Source organism: Parasteatoda tepidariorum, chromosome 7 (genome assembly GCF_043381705.1).
Source record: "Parasteatoda tepidariorum isolate YZ-2023 chromosome 7, CAS_Ptep_4.0, whole genome shotgun sequence".
In the NCBI taxonomy this organism is placed as follows: Eukaryota; Metazoa; Arthropoda; class Arachnida; order Araneae; family Theridiidae; genus Parasteatoda; species Parasteatoda tepidariorum.
Window position 1 is genome coordinate 49,046,877 of NC_092210.1, and position 23,180 is coordinate 49,070,056.

At 29.0% G+C, this 23,180-nt stretch overlaps 1 protein-coding gene across 7 annotated transcripts in view; it reads left to right on the forward strand.

The window, feature by feature from the left end:
* Window positions 1-11,561: 11,561 nt before the first annotated feature.
* Window positions 11,562-23,180, forward strand: part of LOC107448783 (lactadherin) — a 45,972-nt gene continuing 34,353 nt past the window's right edge. For 3 of the 7 annotated variants that reach the window (XM_016064112.3, XM_016064115.3, XM_071183396.1), the window contains exon 1: window positions 11,565-11,740. The gene's annotated coding sequence lies outside the window, so the exon portion shown is untranslated. Of the gene's footprint in view, window positions 11,741-23,180 lie in introns of all 7 variants that reach the window. The other 4 variants (XM_016064113.3, XM_071183395.1, XM_071183397.1 and 1 more) reach the window with 2 other exon arrangements.

The following is a 23,180-nucleotide window of genomic DNA, read 5'->3' on the forward strand; positions in this document are numbered from 1 at the left end:
AGTGACAAATTAGACTTGAAATCACTGGTTCGTGAGTTTGCCGAAAGAAAAGTTAGAGAAAGGGAATTTTAATTACTTTGGTTAGTTAGAATTTATTTATAATATGGGATATTAGTTTAGTTCGCATTACTACACTTTAATTTTTGTTATTTTGCCTTAAGTGCTAAATTGCTTATCTTGTTATCTGATGATTGAGTTTTTAATAAAACGTTATTTTTTAATATTTTTTTTCAATGTTTTCTTGACTTTCTGATATGGTCGCATGAGATTTACTTAAAAAAAAACGGGGGGGGGGGCGCAAAATTAAGGTTTTGCGAGGAGTGCCAAAATGTCTAGGGCCGGCCCTGTCGATACTGAGAGGCTAGGCATCTTGGATTCTCAGACTATCGCTACAGTTGTTTCTCTTTGTTTTCCCACCTTTGTTTCTTCTCAATATAGTTCTTCGTATTTGTTGCTATAGTTGTCTTTTAATATTGCCATTAGAAATTAGAATAATCTTACCATTAGAATTGGAAATAAACCTAAAATCGATTCCATATTATCTGAGAAATGGAACATCAAAATTGGTCTTTTTCACATGGGTTGGAACAAGCCCTTCGTTTTAAAAATGTGTTTTCGTTTAACGACATTAGATTGCTTCATTTTTTTTTTTTTTTCAATTTAAAGAATAAAAGTGTAACGTGTTTTGCTCTGAAATTCATGAGAATATGTTCCGTGAAATTTATTTATTTGTTATGCATTAAATATTCTATATTCTAATGAAGAACAAATGTGGTATAAAAGTACATTCTTTATAAGTTCCATAAGCGCAGCTTTAAACTCAATTTCAAATATATTTTTATATAGTCGCACCATCATTCATAACAAAAAATTATTGCTCATACTACCGAGAGAAAAAAAGGTTGAAAAACCTACAGTATTATCCCTTTTTTCTTAAAATAAGTCAATTTTTTTTCTAAACCATAACTTTTCTTTTTTATTTGCTTGAAAATAAGGGGTGGAAAAACGAAAGCTAATAGCGCGAGACGTTAGATCAGGTCTCAAGAGGTTTTTCCCAGTCCCATCATTCTTCATATAAAAGATGAGCTTCCAGCGTCATCGATGGAGACATAAACACTGAATAAAAACCTAATCTCGGTTCTCAGCTTTGGAACAAGACCATAATGGGAGGGCACTTCTCAATTCAAGCAAGAAAAAAAAAACATTATCATTACACAAAAAAAAAACTATTAATTTTTCTTTTATGTACTGTTAATATTACTTAAGATTGTCTTTTTCTAATATTGAAATGTAGACAAAATTTGCATTTTCCATAAATATAAATCTGTATCGAAATTAATCTTTTTGCACTTATGAGCTATTGATGTAAAATTATTTCTGTTCCTAAAAGGGTGTTAATAGTGGTTTATGTCATGCATTTATATTATTTTAAGGAGACGAAAATAAGACAGCGGATTAAAGAAGTTATTGCCTTCATGTTTAAATTTTGCAGTCTTCAAAATTTTCAGTACTTACAAACGATTGCTGTTTGAGCAAAGTTTAGCTTAAATGTCTGCGTATGCATTATGTTATTCGATTCTGAAATTTTAAAACAGATAATTAATAAACTATTCGAATTGGCACCATTTTTGCAATCATTAGGTCAAAAAATATGTAATAAATTACATAATATATAATAAATTATTCGAAAAATGCACCACTTATACAATCATTAGATCAAAAACTGATGTTATTTTACCCATTATCAACCATAGAATTCCAACCTTTTTTGGATTGTAGGCATTAAAAATAGGTTATTTTTTAACTCCTTTTGAAAGTTCTGTTGAAAGTTCCTACTGACCTATAAGTTCATAATATGAAAGCGGCCCTTACGTAGAAGCACTGTTTGCGTATTATATAAAGCCAGCACTAAGCATTCGCGACCTCGCCAAATGCGATAAAATCGGAAATTTGGCTAATAAATTGTGTTATGGCGAAATTATTGTGGAATGATTTTTTCCACTGAAAAGAAATTAAAATTGCATCAAAAGTAACTTTTCTAAACAAATCAGTAGTTTTTATTCGATTACAGTTATTTTCGGTAAATGCGTCGCGCAACCAATTAGAATTAAGTCCAAATAATATTAGCTTGAAACAAACTACTGTAAAATAGTTTTCTATGGCAAAAAAATTAGTCATAAAAAATTGTTAAGATTTGCATTTGGCGAAGACTTTCAAAAATTGGTGAATACTTTTAATATTTGGCTAATTTACTGACTAATAATTTGAAATCCTTAGCGCGGGCCCTGTATATATATAGAGAGAAAAAGTGCAACGAATATTTGATGACGAAACTTAATTTGGATTTAATGAAAATGCGTATGCAAGGACTACATCAACTGTTTAAGTGAAATTAGATCTGAAGCCGAATATCGTACTCATAAGTCCTTTTTTGAAAATCTTTCTGGTTTTCCTCATCAGATTAAAATGATCAGGTAGTTTTCCTGATTAGATTTGACTCAGCATTTTTTTTTGTTAGTCTTTTGTTCCCTCGTTCTCCCTCTCTAGTTTGTTTTTATGTAAATGTAGTCCCATTCAGTTCTGTGGAGGGTGATGAGGATGAGGGCCCAGGCATCTAGCCATAGAAAGCATCCATTCCATTACCAAGACTATACTCAAGAGGTAGAAGAGAAGAGCCCAGTAAAATTCCCATACAAAAATATAGTGTTCAAAAAATTAGTATTTTAAAAGAAAATTGCAAATAATTTCTTTATATCTATAAAAAAAACTACAATTTCGCTTAAATGAGTCTTCAAAAATTCCACAAAATATGGAAAATAAGGCTTTTTGTACTTGGAGGAAGGAACCCACAATAAATTTTGTCCTAAGTCCCGTAAAACTTTTTTTTAGCTTTGTCGACGACTAAGGGTACAAAATCTTTATGCCTATATCACTGTAATTTTTATTACGAAATTGAAATTTTTAACATAAATTTGTAATAAATTTTGAATTTATACTTATTATATAGCATAGTTACAAGTCATTAAAATTATAAGTATCCCTTACATCCTAGAAAAAATTAATTACATTTTGTTGTAAATTATACATTCTCTATCATAGAATAGTTTCAGCTACCTATTAAATGAAAATAAATTTAAAATAAAAAAAAAAAAATTTCCCCATTAAATGATTTTACTCCACTTATCAGGAGCATCTGGCTAAAAATTTGCCCGGGCATCCGCACTCCTCTGCGTTTCGCTGATTCTGTTACCTCGTAAGCTTATTTTCAAATTTTTCACTTGTGTTTGGCGCAGTATAATCGCATTCGACTACTCTCATGCCTCCGACTTCTCTCATTCAACCTGATATGTTCGAGAAAATGTCAGTTTTATTACATTATTGTAATTCTATCAAAATCACCACAATTCTTTTAATCCAAAATGATGTAATATAAATAATAAATAAATAAACGAATAAAGAAATTTGTTTCTCAAATAATGAATTTTGAAAAAGTTATGAAGATTAGTGATGCGACAAAATATGTCGTTTAAGTATGACTTACCGTTTGACCAAAAGTTAAAACAGCAAATATGTATCTATAACTTGATTAAAAACTTCTTTCACTTCAAAAATATACAAATTGGAAATAACAGTCGACATCTTTCAAGCACTTAAAAACAGGCACCCGTTTTCAAGACTTAACGGACATGAATAAATTTTTGAAGCAAATGCCGTTTTCAATCAAGCAATGTCTTACCGCTTCAGTTTCTTCGAATTATTTATTTAAAACGTGTATTTAATTTTCATAAATACATCTAAATTTTGAAGGTACTTAGACTTCTTCGAGTTAAAAGTTTTTAATGGCTTAAAAATAATATGACCTTTTTCAAAAAAATTTTCCTCGGTTTTTCAATAAAATTTAAATTGATAGAAAATTTAAATTTCAGTCACGTTACAAAAAGAAAAGAAAAAAGCAATTAATCGCCACAAAAACATTCATAAGTAACTGCTGAATTAATGATTTTCAAACACTTAGGTTAGCAGCAAAAAGAAAGAGAAAACAAAATAAAGGAACAAAAATTGTACCGCTCCACCCTGAAATAGCGTTAAGTGCCGGAATTTCCGTTTCAGGACGTGAAACTGCAAAACAAATGAGATTATTATAAATCAGAAAATCCTATGATTGTAAGCTTTTTCTTACAAAAGTTTGTAAGAAAACGAAAGGAAGAAGAAAAAAAACTTACGCACGTTACATAAACGTGAGTTAATTTATTGCATTATTATAATTCCCTACTTCATTATAAGCATATAATTGTGAAAACAGTTGACAGAAGTTGAAATGTACGAAATTTAGGATAAGCTTTTTACGTTTGAATCACCGTTTAGGAAAATGTCGTTTGAATATCTTATTATGTTTCGAATATTTGTTTATTCAATGCTGGGAGTAAATTAAATGTGTGCTTAAAATTTTTATTAAAAAAGGGGGAATTTTTGGTTCTAGTTATTGAAAATTGTAATTATTTTTTAACTAATATTTTTAATTAATTTTAATAAGGAGATCCTAATGTTTTTCTGTCTTTCAAAGAAAAACAAAAATACTGGAAATTTTTTTTCAAAAAATACCTTTTATTTTAATATTTTTAATTTTATGTTGTTGTTTCAACTGATCAAAATAAAAAGGATCAACTTGGAAGACAAACAATTAAGATTTACTACAGCAATTTTCCTCATGAATCGTTGACTTAAATAATAATAATTAGATTTATAGAAACTTGTTTCTTAAGTGTAACCTGTGGTATAACTATAAAAAAAACAAAATCGTGATTTCATACAGCTTTCAAAATAAAAATTTGGTGTTGTAACCCAAACATACCATCCACGTTTATTTCACTTTTTTTAACCTGACATTGAGTGTTAACGATAAGGTATTATTTTCACAGAAGAGAAGAAAAAAAAATAAATAATTTAATTTCAGAGGGAAAAAAAGAGAATTAAAAGAATAAATATTTAAGTTATTTTCAAGAATATGAAAATATTTATCAATAAAAAATGGCGTTAGGAATAGAAACTCCGTATTTCTACATTGAGAGTTACAGTCACAAGAGAGTTACGATCACCAAAATGGCGGTGTGTCGCTACGTAATCTACGATCCTGATAGAAATGGTCCCGGAGTTTTTATTCAGAAACAATCTCACTGACAACTCTTCCTTTTATTGTTACAGATTTATCTAATTAAGCTAAAAGGTGATGGTTCTTTAATAAAAGTTAAAAACACCTAAAAGCTATTATGGTTTACAAAAAGATTATCTAAATGAAAGAGTGATTTTGTCTGTGAAAAATTTCTGATAATAAATCAAGCTGGTTTTGAAACCAAACGCCTAGTATAGCTAACTTATAAATATCATACCATTCAAAGTAAATAAATATTACTTCAGAATTTAGTCACTAGCAGAGGTTGTAAGCAAGCTTATCTGTACAGTCATAGAATCTATTTATGTAATAAGAATACATTCGCGTATTTATATAGGGACGCGTTTTCTAAAAAAGAGATCTTACAGCAACAACTCTTCAGTTTATAACTCAAGTTTATGTCCGCTGCAACATTTTCTTCTAACTTCCAACACAGAGAAGGCTCCTGGGGCCCACTCATAATCGAATGCAAGAGGCCTTTATGCACAGCCTAGGCCTACTTCTTTTCCGCCATAATCTACGATCCTTTTTTTCGAAGGTAAAAAAGAACATGGGTGAAAAGTAAAAGATAAAGTTCCTCAGCGACATGGAGATGTCAGGTAAATCTTCATTTTTGTCTTTGGGAATAGGGGAAGGCCGGAGAATGGAATTTTATGGATGCGCGTGTGAGACGGGGTTTTGAGGAGTGAATGGAGGGGTATAGAATAAGTTTTAAATAAAGAAGTGCACAGATTTTTTATTTTTTTGCGGGTTTTTGTTTTGACGGAAGTGGGGAAAATAGAAAAGTGCATACCCATTTTATTTTTAATTATAAGATGATGCTAATACTATAGACTGATTAATTCTAAGAAAATCAGTCATTAAGAGAATTAATCATGTAAAACCTTTTTTGAAGGTTATACTTATGATTTTGAATAGAATTTTTTTTCACATCAAACCTAATCCTAAAAAGACTGAATTTGGAATCATTTCATTCAATTGTTTCGAATGAAGAGGTTTAATGGTTCTCTAGATTGGAAACATTAAAAAAACGTATTTTCTTTACTGTTAAGCCAGAACATAGATATTTCTAACAGAATCGTTCCACTTCAAGCATTGAGAATCACCACCTAACTTTTAACAACTTTTTAATCGTAACTTCAATTTTAAAATCTTGATTGAATTTAATAGATGTTTCCAATGCCTGCCAAACTAAAATTTATAAAGTTTCAGTAATAGCGGGTAAAAGAATTATATTTGACAAAAAAATCGGAAAAACCAAATTTTAGACTTTGCAGCCTACAATAATTTTATTCTCAAATTTTATATGAATAACGTGTTGATATGTTATTGTACTGCAAAAATTTTAGTTTTTTTTTCTTTCAAGCATTATTAGAGTTATTGTTACTTGACGCTAAAATCGTAACGATAATTGTCTTGTTTTAAAGAACGCTTAAAAGAATATCTTAAAGTCGATTTCATACATTTTAAGCATCATTCAAATCGTTGAGTTAAAATTTACCATGTAAAAACTTGTTAACTCTTTTGTATTTTAATAGAATTTTTTTTTCGCATCAAGACTAAGAACACCCTTTTGAAAATGCGAGTTTTGTTTGTTAATTTACAGCTTGCTGATTTTAATGGTTGTTTAAGAGTCCCTTCCACTCCCTATCGAACTCGATTATAGAAGGGGTGGAGACGGAGAGAGAAAATTCTAAACATGCTTTTAATCCTTTGCATTTAATTTTCACAAATATCATGGATATTTGGCACTATCTTTCGATACATGTAAAATATAAAGCCGTCACCCAATCAGAATTTGAGATATAAAGCGTGCGGTATTTTAGATTCTCTATTAATTTTTCATCACTATTATTGCAATACAGTTCTGTAATCTTCAGTTTTTGAAAAATATTTAAAATACTAAACAATTATTGTTTTCAAATTTTTAATAAATATCTTTATTTTAATGCAATTAAAGCGAAAGGAAATTTTTAGTGTCATCCAAATCTATTTTCATCAATTAAAAACTGCAATAAGACTAGATTTTTAAAAAAATCTAAGAACTGCGAAAAATATAGTTTTAAATTGCCTACCCAAAGCTACAAATCGCATCATTTTATTGCTTTAAAGTTTTGATTAAAAACGCATTGAAGTTCTAAAAATTATCAAGCGCTATTTTTCATAATCTAATAAAGCTACCCCTTTATTTCTTACCTTTTTGAAAGGTATTGTGCTGTCTAATAAAACTATATCAACAAAAGTTAGTTAAGTACAAAAAATATCCAAAAAACACAAATTAAACATTCAACCTAGAATCCAAGATGGCGAAGTTAGAAGCCTCTTAAGCAATGGAACTTGATTTAGACCAAAAAAGATATGGAGCTCCAAAAATAAACAAAGGTAAGTTTCCTTTTTATTACATTGCTTTTCTTTTAAAATGCACTGATATTGAAATATACAGTCATCAAAAAAATTAAAATTTATCTGCCCAAGCATGCTATCATAAAGCTGGGCAACTTTCTCACTTTTCTAAAATATGGTTTTCAGAGCCCTGATAAGTTCCTCAATCAAACAGTTGAGAGAATATTAGTTAATTTTTCTCTATTGTTTCGTTCAGGAACTTGTAAAGATATGAAGAAAGGTTTAGGAAACTGGAACTTTTTAAAAAATAAAAAAAAAATCGAGGAGCAAAATATTTGAACTTGATTTTTAGCTTTTGAACTTGAGCAGAAAACTTTTTTTGAACTTGACTTTGTAGTTTTGAACTTGCCAATGCATCATGCAACCTTCGTAGGTAAGAACTTAAACATTCTTTTCGAAAAACCTATCGTCAACATTTGATAGAGAAATATATAAAGCAAAAGTGACATTATGAATATTCATAAAAATTTCTGCCACATGCGATTTATTACCAATTACTATTTTCCTTTTAATTTCTGAGATAGTTTTTTTTTCTTTTTATGAGAACGAGAAAAAAAATTATTTGAGCTTAATAAGGCGTAGGGCTGCCATATAATCACATATATTAATACTTCATCTTTTCTCTTCTTAATGAATTATAGGCTTTTAAGTGGCCAACAGCTAATTAAATGTAACTTCCTGAGGCTTAACTTCATTAATTCTACACTGTTTCCCAATATGTATGATAAATTACATTTTAATGTTAATCTTTGTACTTTCATAATGAGCTTTGGTACAGAAATTTGGTCGATACCGTTGTTAAAAATAAGACAGCAAAATACTTTTTTCCTATCAATATGTTTAGAACTACAAAGAATTTTTTTAAGGAAATTTATTTAATGTAGTTAAATACTCATATAAATCAAGAAATTTATATAAAAATTATGAATTGTATCATCATTTTCTTTTCCATCATCGTTTTTTGTGATACATAAATTATATTTCTAATTTCTGCTCTGACTTGCAAAAATCAAAATTTTTAAAAAAAGATAATGATTTGGGTCACCTTAATTTAGAAAAATAGTTATTAATTATTACTGATAATAATTATAAAATAAATCAATTAAATTATATATTCATTTTAGCTTATTATTTAAAAATAGTTAATATTATAGTTATTATAATTTATATAATTCTTAATTAGATTTAATGATAATTATCTCTATACTATTAATTAAAATGAATGATTTTGATTATTAATTCATTCTAATTTATATTTATTCTTTTATCCCCATAGTTATTCTATTATTTACTAAGTTAAATAATTATTATTATCAAGAAATATCTTTTAATATATCAAGCATAACAATTATTTCATTAATTTTTTATTCTAACTTTTAGTGAGATATTTTCTCTTAATATTTTTTTAATACCTTTGTAGAGTGTGTCGAGCCGGGATAGCCTGGTCGGTAGGGCGCTGGGCCCATGTCCGAGAGTTCATGTGTTCGAACCCAGCCGGCTGAAGACTCCCCGCGGAGTAAAGTGACTGACGCACGTTAAATCTGTCGAGTCGCAAAAGTCCCCCATGTTCCCATAACAAATCAATACCTCTGGGGGTACTGGATTGGAGATCGATCGTTCTCTGATTAAGATCAAAATTACGATCTTTGGATGTATGAATGGGTCCACCCTATAAACGGGTGCGACGTATGGTGTGGCAGAAGTCGAATTCTCGGACGTAGATGGCGCCACTGAAAAACGAGAAACGCACACTCTGCCTTAAATTTGCTCGGTTTCACCAAGTTGCATTAGAAACAACAGCAGAGTGTGTCGAACCAGTTTAGCTGCTGAATCGTGGTATAAACAAGCGCCACTATTCACCCACGCATGATGTTGCTTGCAGATATCAAATTGAAAATAATTCTCACTGAAATGCCATTTAGATAATATACTGACAAGGCTTTTGACTTCCAAATTTAAAATGTAGAAAAATTCTGTATTAAATTGAGTTCATGCAACTGGAGAAGAAAAATATCGTTGAAATCACCTGGTTGTGACTAATCACGTGGTTGTGCGTGGCGTGTTAACGTTACCTATGAGGCTCAGTTTATTACCATGCTGACTCAGTTTTTGTATAGGATTTAATTAGATACCTGCTAGCAACGCCATAATACAACGCGTGTGTGTCGAACCTGATTGGCTGCTGAATCGTGGCGTTGAAAAATGCCACAATTTACCGTGGCATAAAGAAATGCTTGTAATTTTACAGTTGTTCTGTAGAAATTATTTAAAATTTTTAATCAGTTTAAAATTATTTATTGCTCCAAAATAATTTGTTTATCGGAACAAAAAAAAGTCCAGAGGTTTCATGCATCATTAAAAAAAATTCATTTAAAAACAACTTCTGATCTGGAAAGTGGATAAAGGAATAATTTTAAAAAGGTAAAGCTGACAATTGGGTATAATATAGCCTACGTCACAGGTTGTGTTGTTCCTACTAAATTTAACCCATGAACGGCATTTTCTGCGAGCCTAACTTCAAGCCACAAATAAACAAACGAAGTGTTCGATCGTTTAAATAGCTGCACGCCAGATTTTATTGCATTATAAAGAAAAGTTATTGAAACTAAATAAACAACAACAACTAAAACAAATAACAACAACTACTAATAACAATAACTAAATAAACAACAACTAAATTCCATTCGTTTAGCATTGCGTCATATGTTGTTCCTACTAAATCGAAGTAGTTGTGTTTTTTTCATATTATACCCAATTCAGTGAATGGCACATTCTCATTCGTTTTCTAATTTTCAATCCCCAACATGTAGCTGATTGAATTGAATATTTGAAACTCGAGGTGAAGAATAAGAACGCTGAAACGTGCCTTATAACGTGTTTGTCCTTGGCGTGTTAATGTTACAACGATTAATCCTGGTTTATTAATATGCTGAATCCATTTTCGAATGAGATATAATTGGATATTGATATCCAGGTATCCAATTAAGCGTATGGATTTTTTTTCTCTTTCAAATGAAGTGCTAGCAAAGTATTTTCCCCGCTTTTTATTAAATATATCTTAATTTATTTCTTTTTAAAGAATATACAGTGATATTTTAAAGAGGAAACTGAAAATTATAGATTTTCCATCATTTTATAAATTATTTAAAATAAAACGCATTAAAAATTCAAAAGTGGTTTATATGGGCTAGTTAATACTAATTACATTTAAAAGTGAAAAAAAAAACTTTTTTTAACCAACAATTCGATAGAATACTTTTTTTTTTCAATCCTTCTCTGTATTTCAATTTTAATCTTTCATTGCTGAATCGAGTCTATTCTTGTATTTTTTTTTATTTCAAGTAAAATTTTAATAATTTATTTTATTATTATTTTAATTATTAATATTTTTTAATATTCTTTTTTTAAAATTATAATATAATCTTTTTTATAATAATTATAACAATATTTAAAATTGGAAAAAACACGTTTTAAAAAAAAGAAGGAAAAAAACGATTTATAATCGTTTTCTATTTTTCAATCGTTTTTTATTTTCCAATTAACTTTTTTCGCTGAAAAAATAAAACTTTTGAGGACTATTTTTTTCTAGTTATTTTATTATAATTTTACTGTATTTCACAATATAATTAATTATGATTACTATATAATTAATTATAGAGTAAAATAACAATAAAATTATTGAAAAAATAAAACATTTTTAAGCAAAAGATTCTGTAAAATATGCATTTTCTTAATCGTTTTCCATTTTAAACATTAGTTTCTGCTTAAAATGGAACACATTTTGTCCAATTTACCTTACTACAAGTTTCTCAAATGTATAAAATTTGAAATCTTATAGAAACTAGTAAGGCCAAGTTTTCCTGCACATAGCCTTAACAATTCAACCATGTGTACAAAAAATATTTTTTTGTTTCGCTAGTATATTTTGTTTATCTTGGCGCTTCAAGCATTTGATGCGCCTATTGGCGGCGAAGTTACCTACCTTTTCTTCAAAACACACCGGTAGAATGTAGGCATCGGTTGAGGATGATCGGGCTCTCAAATAATTGAATGATTTAGAAAATGTGACAATTTAGGTGATTTTTTGCGGAATATCCGCAACATAAAAATGAAACTAATTTACAGCTTTATTTAGTTTTTTCCGAAAGTTCGGATTTAAAAACGTAGGTAAGTTTACTTTTTCTGTAATTTTGTTGATAAGTTATGTTTTGTTAAAGAGTTCAATATTGAGTCAAATGCTTGTTATACATTTTTTTTTCAGTTATTTTAACGATATATGATTGCTTATTCTTTGAATTTTTTTAATGGGATTTTCTTTTCAAAGATTATAATTGAAAGATTATAACTGAATTTTCAAAGATTATGCTTTTTATTTTTTTTAAATAATAATAATACTAGAGAATAATAATAATTTAAATTTATTTCACAATTGTATATTTTATATATACAGTATTTATTTCTTTTTCTTCTTAATCGTATAATAATCAAATATTTTTTCATGCTTAATCCGTTTCATTTTTGTATACTTTAGTTTTCCAAACTTTTTAATTAAAGTTGCAGGATTTTTATTACTTTAAAATATACAATATTATAAGAAAATTTTACTTTCATATGAATGTTCTTATTTCCGAAAATGTTGTGAAAAAACTATTCTGCGATTTTTCTTATAGTTGTTTTTATAATATCTTAGATGTTAAGAATATCCCATTTGTAATAGTAAAAAAGTATGCTTTTTCAATACTACAATAGACATGACTTCTTTTAACTCCTTGATAATTTTAATTATTTTTCTCCTTCAATAACATGTGAACTAATTTGTAATACCTAATTGAATAAATTACTAATTTGGTTATTCAAATGTGTGAAGAATATAATTTGTAATTATTTAACACTAATTAATTTATGTAATTCATGTTACATAAATTAGTTTTCAAGGCATGATTTTTCCCATTAGTTTAGATTGTTTGGTGTATCCAAATTTTTACAAAGTAAATCTGTTAACAGTAAAAATAATTGTTTTAACAAATAGATAATTTTTTAATTTTAAAAAAGTTACTGCCAAAGATATTGCGATGTATAATTCAGGTAAGATACATGTGATTCGGATAAGATAAATTAATTGAAATACTTTTTTAAGTTGTAAATAATTTATGCTTAATGTTCGAAATTCGATCTTCGATTTAAAATTAAAAAGAGAGAGAAAGCGACTTTTTAAATTACATTATATTGCTCAAATAGTAGTTACCGAGTAACACTGATTTTTGTAAACTTGTTACAATATTCACTATCCAAAATTGGCGAAACAGCCATACCTAAAAAAGTGTTGAGTTAAAAAAACATGTTAAGATTTTGACACTCAAAATCACTGAAATGAAGTTAAATATGTAAAAAACTTTTGTTATTTCTGGTTTAGTTTTTTATTATTATTCAATTGCAGTATTAGAAGTTTTTATTATTGTATAGATATTGTTTTGTCATTTTTGTTTTGTTGTCATTTTGCATATATTCTTCGTGTTGTATATATTTTTTCTACTCTACACGTTATTTTATTTGTAAATTTATATAGTATATGTTTTTGTGTTCTGTATAACTTTGTTATAAAAGGGATATTATAATTTTATGTTAATGCGAAATTTATAAAAAAAAATGCATATATGTTTACGAAATTGTAAGCAAAATTGTTTTAATTGAGAAATATATAAATATTTACGTAATTTTAGACTTGTCTAATTTAACTAACAAAACAAAATTAAACGGTATCCTCTGAATAGTTCTTGAAAAACTGAAATTTAAAAATGCAACTTATTTTTTTAAATGCCATTTTCAATTATTTTTCTTAAAACTTTGACATTTAAGATTATGTAATTTACTATGAAGTCCAAATTTATGCACCTTTTAATTCAAAAATTCTTCGACCGTTTTAAGTAAAACAATAAAAAATAATAAATTATTGAGAGTTATATTTTAAAAAAATTTTTTATGTAAACAAGTTTTATAATTATCACTTAATAGAGTCACTTAAATAGTTCCAAATATGTGGCGAAGTACTAAAAAATTGCAATTAAAATTTATGGGCCCAAACTTTTCGACCTCTCTCCTACCTAAACTATTATTTTTATTAAGTGAAGAATCAAACACACTGAAAGAAATGTGCTTATATTTTTTAATCATTGATTTATTTTAGACAGAAAGTATGTTTTTGTATCTAATTTCGTAACTTAAAATATCGTCTACGAGTAATTAAGTCTTAATATGTGGGTACCGATAATTAGACCATAAAATATTTAGGCTTTCCTTGCTTTTTTACGTACTGTACACAGTAAATTTAAAAATGCAAGATTTTTAAAAGCAAAAAAATTACTTTTCTGCGCCAACTTTGGATATTCTGCCTCAAAATTGGAACGCTGAAACAATTAGGAAAAAGAGATAACCGTTATGCAATTGTTACAAGTTTTGGATTTAAAGTTTATAAAAGTTTTGAAATAGACAGAGAAACAATGACGTGAAAATAAAAATTATAAGTACTTCAATGAAAATATTTTGCAGCGATATTTCTGTGATGCACGAATTGGCTTGATTGTTGTTATTAACTTTTTTGGTCATGATGAATTCAAATTGGGCCAATAGTTTTGCCATGTAAAACCTTCCAAAATATTTTTGAACCAAAATGTAAAGACCTACCTCAAATCGAATTTGAGTATTTTTTGTTAAATTTTATCTCTCTCAGATTAAGATTTTGAAGTTGGCTACCGCTCCAAGGGCTTGATACCACTCCAGAGCTGGTACCAAAACTTGGTACCAGTAAATCCCTCTTTTGAAAACATTTCAATTTATACAGGAGATTGAAAATTAAGTTTCCCCTTTCGGACAGAGGTATGGTGTATGAAAGACAAAATATATAAAAGTATAATGAGGCATTGTTTTATTCACCTAATTTCCAAGTACTTTAACATATTTATCATACGGCTTTGTAAGCTTTAAAAAGCCCTCTGCAAGAAGATGAGGGCTTTGCATATGGAAGAAGGTTTGAATAGCCTGCCAGGTATAGCTTGCGCAACTTCAGCATTGCTACCAAAGCAACTTTTGTCAAGATTCTTATTCAATGCCGTAAACTGTCACTGGGTACAAGATTATGACTGTATTAAGAATGGTCAAGACGCTCCTAACCCGGTTGCAACCTGCAAAATGATTTTGCTTTGTCGTTGCTGAGTGTGATCTCACAATGACAGACCTGCTACATGAGAGAAAGCAATGTTTCTTTTTCCGAATAGCCTCGATCAATTTCGATGGTGTGTAACAGTGCCGCGTAACATTGACGGTTACCACTGATAGGCTTGGCTCTGCTTTGCGCAGGGGCTGCAGAAGTATGGAGTCTTGATCACAGTCTAACAATATCTAATGTTGTAAATGATTGTTATCCATCTATATTTATATATAGAAGCTCCTTCGGAGTGCATTATATTCATAGTATCAAACATATATCAAAAATAATATATAAAAATATTATTATTTTTTAAAATATAAAATTTTATTTACAGTTTAATAACCGCAAACAGTTAATACGTTATCATAAATTGTAAAATTTAAACATGCATATCATAAATGTTATAACGTAAGATTTATTTATAATGAACATCGTTCTATTGAGCCTTTAATTTAGAATTAATAATTAAATTTAATAATAGCAGAGAAAAATACTGAGGGTGGTAAATAAATATAATAGTTAAATATCTTTTAATTAGAAACAAATAAATTTTTTACGAGTTGACAATAATCTTTATAACTATCATTGATTTTTATGCTAATGATAACCAAAGAAATATATGTCTTCCTGCGAAAAAAATTTTTATATCATGCGATTTATCTGTCCAATAAGAATGCATGGACCAGTCATCATTTTCATCTGATTTTTATTTATATAAAATTTTATATAATTTATTTCATTTATTTAAAAAACAGATCATTTTAAAAATAGTTTATAATTCAAAATATTTTCTTAAATTACGGATAGACAAATTACGGTTTTATCATTTTAGGATATTTTATATTTTCGCTTGTGTTCTTTTACGAAAAAACTGCAGCGGTATATTCTTAAAATCGCGACACATTAAAAAAGGTCTTATTTCATTTGACAGCCATTCTCTGATGACGTTATGAAACTTCCAGCAATGGGCCCTGCTTGAAATTCAAAACCACTACCGATATGCAGGGGACATATTGAAGACGTATAACATTTTTGTCGAGTAATAAATAAGACATAAAAAACTTTTATGTTTCGATTTTGACGCCCGCATAGGGGACACTTTTTTCTTTTATATTTTCATTTATTTATCGAAGCGAGGACGCATAACGTAAAATGATAGGAATTTATTGCTTTTTATTGCATTATTATGTCCAATTTTGAGCCATCATCCCGATGTGGGATTTGATTTGGTTCCACCACCTTTTCCCAAGTAGGGATGGAAAATTTTTCCCTCTTCTTCTTTTTTTTTTTTTTTTTTTTTTTTTTTTTTTTTTTTTTTTTNTTTTTTTTTTTTTTTTTTTTTTTTTTTTTTTTTTTTTTTTTGGCGTTATTCCAGTCAATACATAAACATAATATGTTTTTAAGATATTTAACCCAGACGTTCAATAATTGGGTGAGTTGAGCAGTTATTGGTATAAAACAAAAAGTACGAGTAAATTTAACTCCACCTTAACTTAATCACCACCTTTGATATATATTCTTAAAATTTTGGCCAAAAATAAAATCCAGAATAGCAAGCGAGGAAAAGAAATAAAAGTTTTTTTAAAGTCTGACAAATCATCATTGAGAAATGAGTAATTAAAAAGTTTAAAACTAATTTAATTCTCGAATGAAACGTCAATGCGTTTCTGTAAAATCACCTTTGCACTATAAACCCTTCCATTGATTATTATCGTTGTCTCTAAATCAGCTCCTGGAAATATATGTCGTATTAATAATCATATGAGGACCGAGATAGCCTGGTTAAAAGGTGGTTGGGCCCTTGTCCAAGAGGTCGGAAGTTCGATCCCCGTCGGCCGAAGACAGTGTAGTAAATGGTGACAGATGCAAGTTAAATCTATCGGGTCGCAAAGTCCTCCATTTTCATATAACAAATCAAAACTTTGGGGGTACTGAATTGGAGATTAATCTTTCTCTGGTTCAGATCAAAATTACGACCTGTGGAGAAATGAATGAATTTGCTCTATAAACGGGTTGGTTGTGACGCATATGTGTGGAAATTCTTGGCCATAGATGGCGCCACTGTAAGACAAGAAGCTCATCCCTTTTGCCTTAAAGGTATACGACAACAACAACTTTTCTTAATGTATGTCTTTCAGAATACTTGTTAAAAATCAAGTAAAAAAATGTTCTAATAAAAGATTATGAATTAATATGTAAGCGAGGCTGAAGAAAAACTCAATAAAAATTTAATGTATCATTAATGAGAGAAGTGGGAATGAATTAAACAAAACCAGTTTGATTGCCGAAGGAAGCGAGAAAGACATGAAAAACGATAATTGGAAACCCATCCAAGTTTCACAAGGCAATGAAATTGATTTCCGTGTTTTTCATCCAGCCTTTCTCATTATTTTTTTTTTTTTTTNTTATCATTTTTTTTTTTTTTTTGTAGCCGATAATCAATAACTTTTATGTTTGTTACTCGCTAAAGCAATAATTTGTTACTTCAAATGTGCATGCATATACTATCTTGACTTTAGGACAAAGAATCTAAAAATATATATTAAGGGCAGAGGTTATGGAACACTCAGTATATATAATGTTTAAAGTAAAATAAAATCCCACCAAAGCTAAAAATATGATCTCTCAACTTATTAAAATGAAGTTGCAAGTTTATTTGCCATTTTACTACAAAAATCCTAAATATCACTACTGTTAAACAAGAATTAGCCCACCAAAAATTTGCACAGAGAAACTTCGATATTTTAAAGCTGTATCTTAAGTCGAATAAACCTTAAGTTACTGAAAATTAACTAATGAAAGACTGAATTATTTACGCCTTATATCGTTAAAAGTAAATAACGGTAAACAATTTTTATGAGAAGAAGCAATTTCAAAATATTTCGTGAAATACGAAGAAAAGAGATAACAAATTTAGTGCTAAGTACAGTTTTTTGATTATTGCTCGTACTTATAACATCTGAAACAAAGGTAACTTCTAGTTTAAACTTTTTGAAAAAAAGTTTAACTCTTTTAATTTCATATTTTCTAGTTCTTTCTTATTCAGTAAATTATCCAAAATGTTTAAGTACACTAAATACTTGATTTTCTACAGAAAATGGTCTTTAATACTGAAACAGATAACTTTAATTCCTTTATGACGAAAGACTTTTATTTATTAATGACTTATATTCGAATTATCTTAGTTCTAAATGGAAATATATTCAATATAGAAATTTAAACTGTAAACTATATTATAGCCGAACACACTGTATTTGTATTTTTATGCCTCATTGTCGTATTTTTTATTTTTTCAACCGCATGTTAATCATATAGCTACATTATTATCCTTGTTTTGTGTTTAGGTTGAAACCAGTTTAAATGACGAACACTGTGTATGTTTTTTTTTTTCCTTCCTAACTTTTCTAAATTTTTGTGCTTTGAAGCTCTGGGTTTTAATGACTTGGAGATTTAGAAAAAAAAGTTAATGAAGCCAAATTTACTATGAAGTTTATTGTGTATTGTTTTAGGATGCGTTAGTGAACAGGTATAAAATTAAAACTGAGAAACTGGGGACACAAAAAATGGTCGTACTGATACGAGCAATCAGAGGACAAGGTAGGCTTCCAAACGAGCAATCAGATTAACTGACAATTAAATATCGGGCTTATTGCCCGATATTTAAATACAGTTGTGCTGCGCATGTATGTAAAGTAATATGCTGTATAAAATATTTTTTGACGATGACAAAACTGTTCGCCAAAGCGGTGTGCATAAAATTAACTGAGATTATATATGCACTCGCATCTTATAAGTTACACCTAATATTGTATTTCTTCCATAGAAAATCTGTTGTTTTATTAATTGCTTTAATTTGTATTACATTATTTTTTACGTAGTTTTCTGTTATATATAATTAAGTCTTGAAAACAAAATACAAAAACTTCTTATGTATTTACTGTAAAGAGTCTTATTTAAAAGATATGAGGTAAGTTTAAAAAAGTTAACTTTTTGTACCTAAAAATATGGTCCGAGTAGAAATTTGATACAATTAAGTAACTTGGGACGACATTATGCAAAGTCACATTTTTAAAAAGTACAAAAACGTATTTTTGGTTAAAAACAAACACATGATTTATTTCAAGTTAAGGAGATGATTTTAATCTGTGTGTTGCACTGTTATATAGAAGAAATTCAGAAAACTTGTAAAATACTTCTCTGGGTGTACAAACTTAGGAAAAGTTTATTATTAAAAATTCCACCTCTTCGAAAAGTGTGGCTTATTGCCCAAGTGCAGTAAATTTGAAAGGGAGCGGGAAAAGCTTAGCAGAAAAAATGCAATTGACATTTTTTTAAAAAAAGATTAAGATTTCGCTGGGCAAGTTCTTATTTAGCTATGCAAATTTAATTTATTATCATTATTATTACACAATAACTGTGAATACTAAAGCGCGAATAGTTCAAATAAGTATGCACAGGCCGGGATAGCCTGGTTAGTAGGGCACTGAACCTATCTCCAAGAGTTCGTGGGTTCGATTTCAGCCGGCCGAAGACTCCCCGTGTAGTAAATGGTGACTGATGCACGTTAAGTCTGTCGAGTCACATAGTCCTCCATGTTCCCAGAAAAAAACGTACCTCTGGGGGTACTGATCCAGGAGTTTCCTTGTCTTCTGGATCGGTTCAAAATTACAAGGCTACGGAGTTGAACATTAGTTGTCGCGAGCTAAAAATTGGGTCGGCTGTTCAACGATGAATATAAAATAAAATAAGTATGCACGCAAAAAAAAATTAATTTTCTTAATTTCACTAAAATATCAGTTTGAACCTAAATTCTCTCAGAAAAATATTTTTTTAAACAATGTTCCTTTTGAACTATTAATATTAAAACATTACTTTCTGCCTCCATGATTTTTCATTTAATTCAACTATATCCTTATTTCAGGGTTTCTTAAGAAATCTCATGTCAATAATAATTTTTTAAAAAAAAAATCTTATTCCGATAAAGGTCAATTTGATTCTACATGAAGAAAATTAACGAATCTTTTCCTTCCTTCGGGTCTTTTATATGACAGGTATTTAATTCTTGCTGTCAGTAAGCTGTTGCCGCTTTCTTCGATTACAATCAACTATAACAGAAGAATCGATATTTTAAAGTCCTGTTTCCTGTCATTATTTAGAGATCTGTGAGTCGATGTAAGAAGGTAGTCACGGTTTAATCGTATCACATCACTTGCCCTGATGATAAAACGATTGGGAAACGCCCCTCAAGGGTACCAAATGCCAGATATGTCTGCACCCTCAAGCACCCATATGATTAATGGTTGATGTCAATTAACAACAATTTGAAGTTCACAATACAATGATTTATAAGAAAATGGATACTCCAATTCAAAATTAATAACATTTGGAACGTTTTAAAATGCAAGCAAATAAAAAGAATAAAATGCTTGATAAATATACTCGGGGGGAAAATTATGGATAGAAACCAGGAATAAAAACTAAGTTATTTTCGGTTCATTCTAATTGACTGTGATGCCTGTATTTTTTAATTGAGACTATGTGACATTTTGTTTTCGATATTTTTCTCTATTAAACAGGTATTGGATGTAAATAACAGGGGTCGAATGCAATAATGGAAACATTTCCACGCTAACACATTTTTGATCTTTCTCAAAAATGCTTGAAGAATCATTTTATAAATTTGTACGTGTTCAGGTTATGCGATTTATTATACTTATCAATGAAGTTTAAAGCTTTTAAAGACCGACAATAAATTACAAACGGAAAATAGTGTTTTTCAACACCATATGCCAAAAATGCAGCAATACATTTGTAACTTATAGCAATTAGATTGGTTATTATATGCAATAATTGCACAGAATTTCGTAAACCTAGTTTCAAAATTTATGAAGATGTGAACATTTTTATATAAAAAAAATTTCTTTTTTATAACTTTACAAATTTTTAATAATATAAAACAAAATTCTTAGAGCAATTTAAATCTAATTACAAAATTTTTGCTTGAAAGTTTGAGAAAAACTCGTTAAAAACTGCTCAAGATATGAGTAAAGTAGTTCTTTTATATTAAGTATGCAAAGGAAAAATTAAAAATTGTTTTTTCTTAATTTTTTAATGACTCGTATTTGGCAACTAATAAAAAAAATCTGATTTGAATATCTTAAAAATTTGAAATGTTTCATGAAATTTTCTTAAGTAGTTTTCGTACTTTTTAGAAGAAGTTCAAAATAATATGGGGGTTTTCCCCAAATTTTATTTTGTACTATTAAACAAGATTTATTAGAAATGACATCGGCATTATTGGGGATCATCTCCCATAAAAGTATCTTTTCTTTCGCATTTTTTCTTTTCTTACACAATCATATCTCGGTGTATGAACGTTTATTGTTACGTATTATCATTTATTATTTCATTTTGTCTTATGATGCAAAATAATATTTATAGGAAACCCCTTATCGTTATTAGTTTCTTTTAAAAAGTATAAAAACTACTTAAAATTGCTTGGAACTTCCTAAATTTTTAAGGTATTCAAATCGGACTTTTTTCATTAGTTGTCAAATATAATTCACGCTTATGCGCAGTGTAAAAGAACTAATTTAATTACTTATATATTGCACAGTTTTCAGCGAATTTTTTTTTTTTCAAATTTGAAAGCAAAAATTTTTTAATTAATTTTAAATTGCTCAAAAAATTGTTTCAATTTATTGAATACTTTTAAAGTTATAGCAAAAAACCGTGAAACAAAAAAATTTGTTTTTTATAAAAATGTCCTTAGTTTCCTTAATAATTAAGATAGGCTTCCAAAATCTTGTGCAATTATTGCATATAATTACCAAAATACTTGTTACAAGTTTTAATTTTTTTGCTATATTTTTTAGCATAGGGTGTTAAAAAACACTATTTTCCTTTTGCAATTTATTGTCGGTCCCTCAATCCTCTAAAAGCTTTAAACTTCATTGATAAGTATGAGAAATCGCATGATGTAAGGTTTTTTGAATTTATAACATTATTATTTAAGTATTTCTTGCGAAATATGAAAAAATGTTTTAGTATAGAAGTGTTTCCATTATTTTGTCCACCCCTGTACTTATTAACATCTATCAAACTGTTTGTTATATAATGGTTAATATTAGAACTATTACTTGAACTCCCTGGTACTACAGTCCATGTTGGACCATGATCTCCCTGAGAATTTGACTTTAAAGTAGTCTGTCTCGAGCCGCCTCCCCTCTCTAATTTCTTATTTTTAAGCTCTTGAAGTCTCCCTCAACCTCATCTAATATTGATAGTCCTCTTGGTTTTTTTCCTGCCAATGGTTTCTAAACAATAGTTCTTTTCCAAGTAGGGATTTTGGCCTCTCGCCCACCCCCCACCCCCAAACTAAAGAACCAGAGTGGTAATATCCATAATTAATTATTCATATCTTTTTTTAAAGAATATAATACAAGAATTAGGAAATCAAAATACAATGTGATATACTGCATACAAATATTGTAATTCTTAATTTCGCCGTCGACTGGATACACACATAATTCGAAACGTAAATTCTCATGACATACTAAGATGGGCTCAACGGTCAGGTTCTGGTTTCTTTTAAACCATAAGGGTTACTATCAGGTTCTGGTTTTTATATTTAAAACAATAAGGGTAAACCAGTACCAGACCGTTGCGTCCTAAGGTATTTTTATTTAAAATTTATTTCAAAATAAATATCCACGAATCGATTATATATGAAAAATATTGCAAACATTCATTTTTTTAATAAAAATGTGTAAATTCAAATGTTTTCATAATTTGCATTTGGGCCTCATGCGGCCCGTGGGTCACACTTCAGACACGCATGCCCTAGATCAGAGGTCGCCAAAGTGGTCTATATAGACCCCCAGGGGTCTATTTAACAAAAGCGGGGGTCGATCTAAGACAGGGGGGGCGAATGGGGGTCGATCCGAATCGGAAGGGTCGATTGTGGGAACAACAGTTCTCAATACGCAAACCACACATACGCATTTTTTTTATAATTGACTCAATATCAGCTTCTTTATAAAACATGTATTAATAAAAGTATATTTACCGGGGTGAAACAAGTATTTACGTACCACCGCGCAGTGGCACGAACTCAGCGCAGTTTATAAGTCATATGCATATGTGCGCTTGTCCAAATGTCACGTGTGACGAGCATTGACGTTACAAATGCAAATATCATACGCAGTTTCAGCTATCTTTGCAAACTGTGTTGAATATTTGCAGTGTCATTATTAAAACTTTTATAGTTTTGGATAATTAGTTATTGTTTCGATAAAACCATTCGTTTAGTTTAGATATCAATTTTAATTATCAATGCACAAAAAAGAAGGTAAGCATTAATAATATGGATTAGTACTGTCCGCGACAAAACTATAGAACACT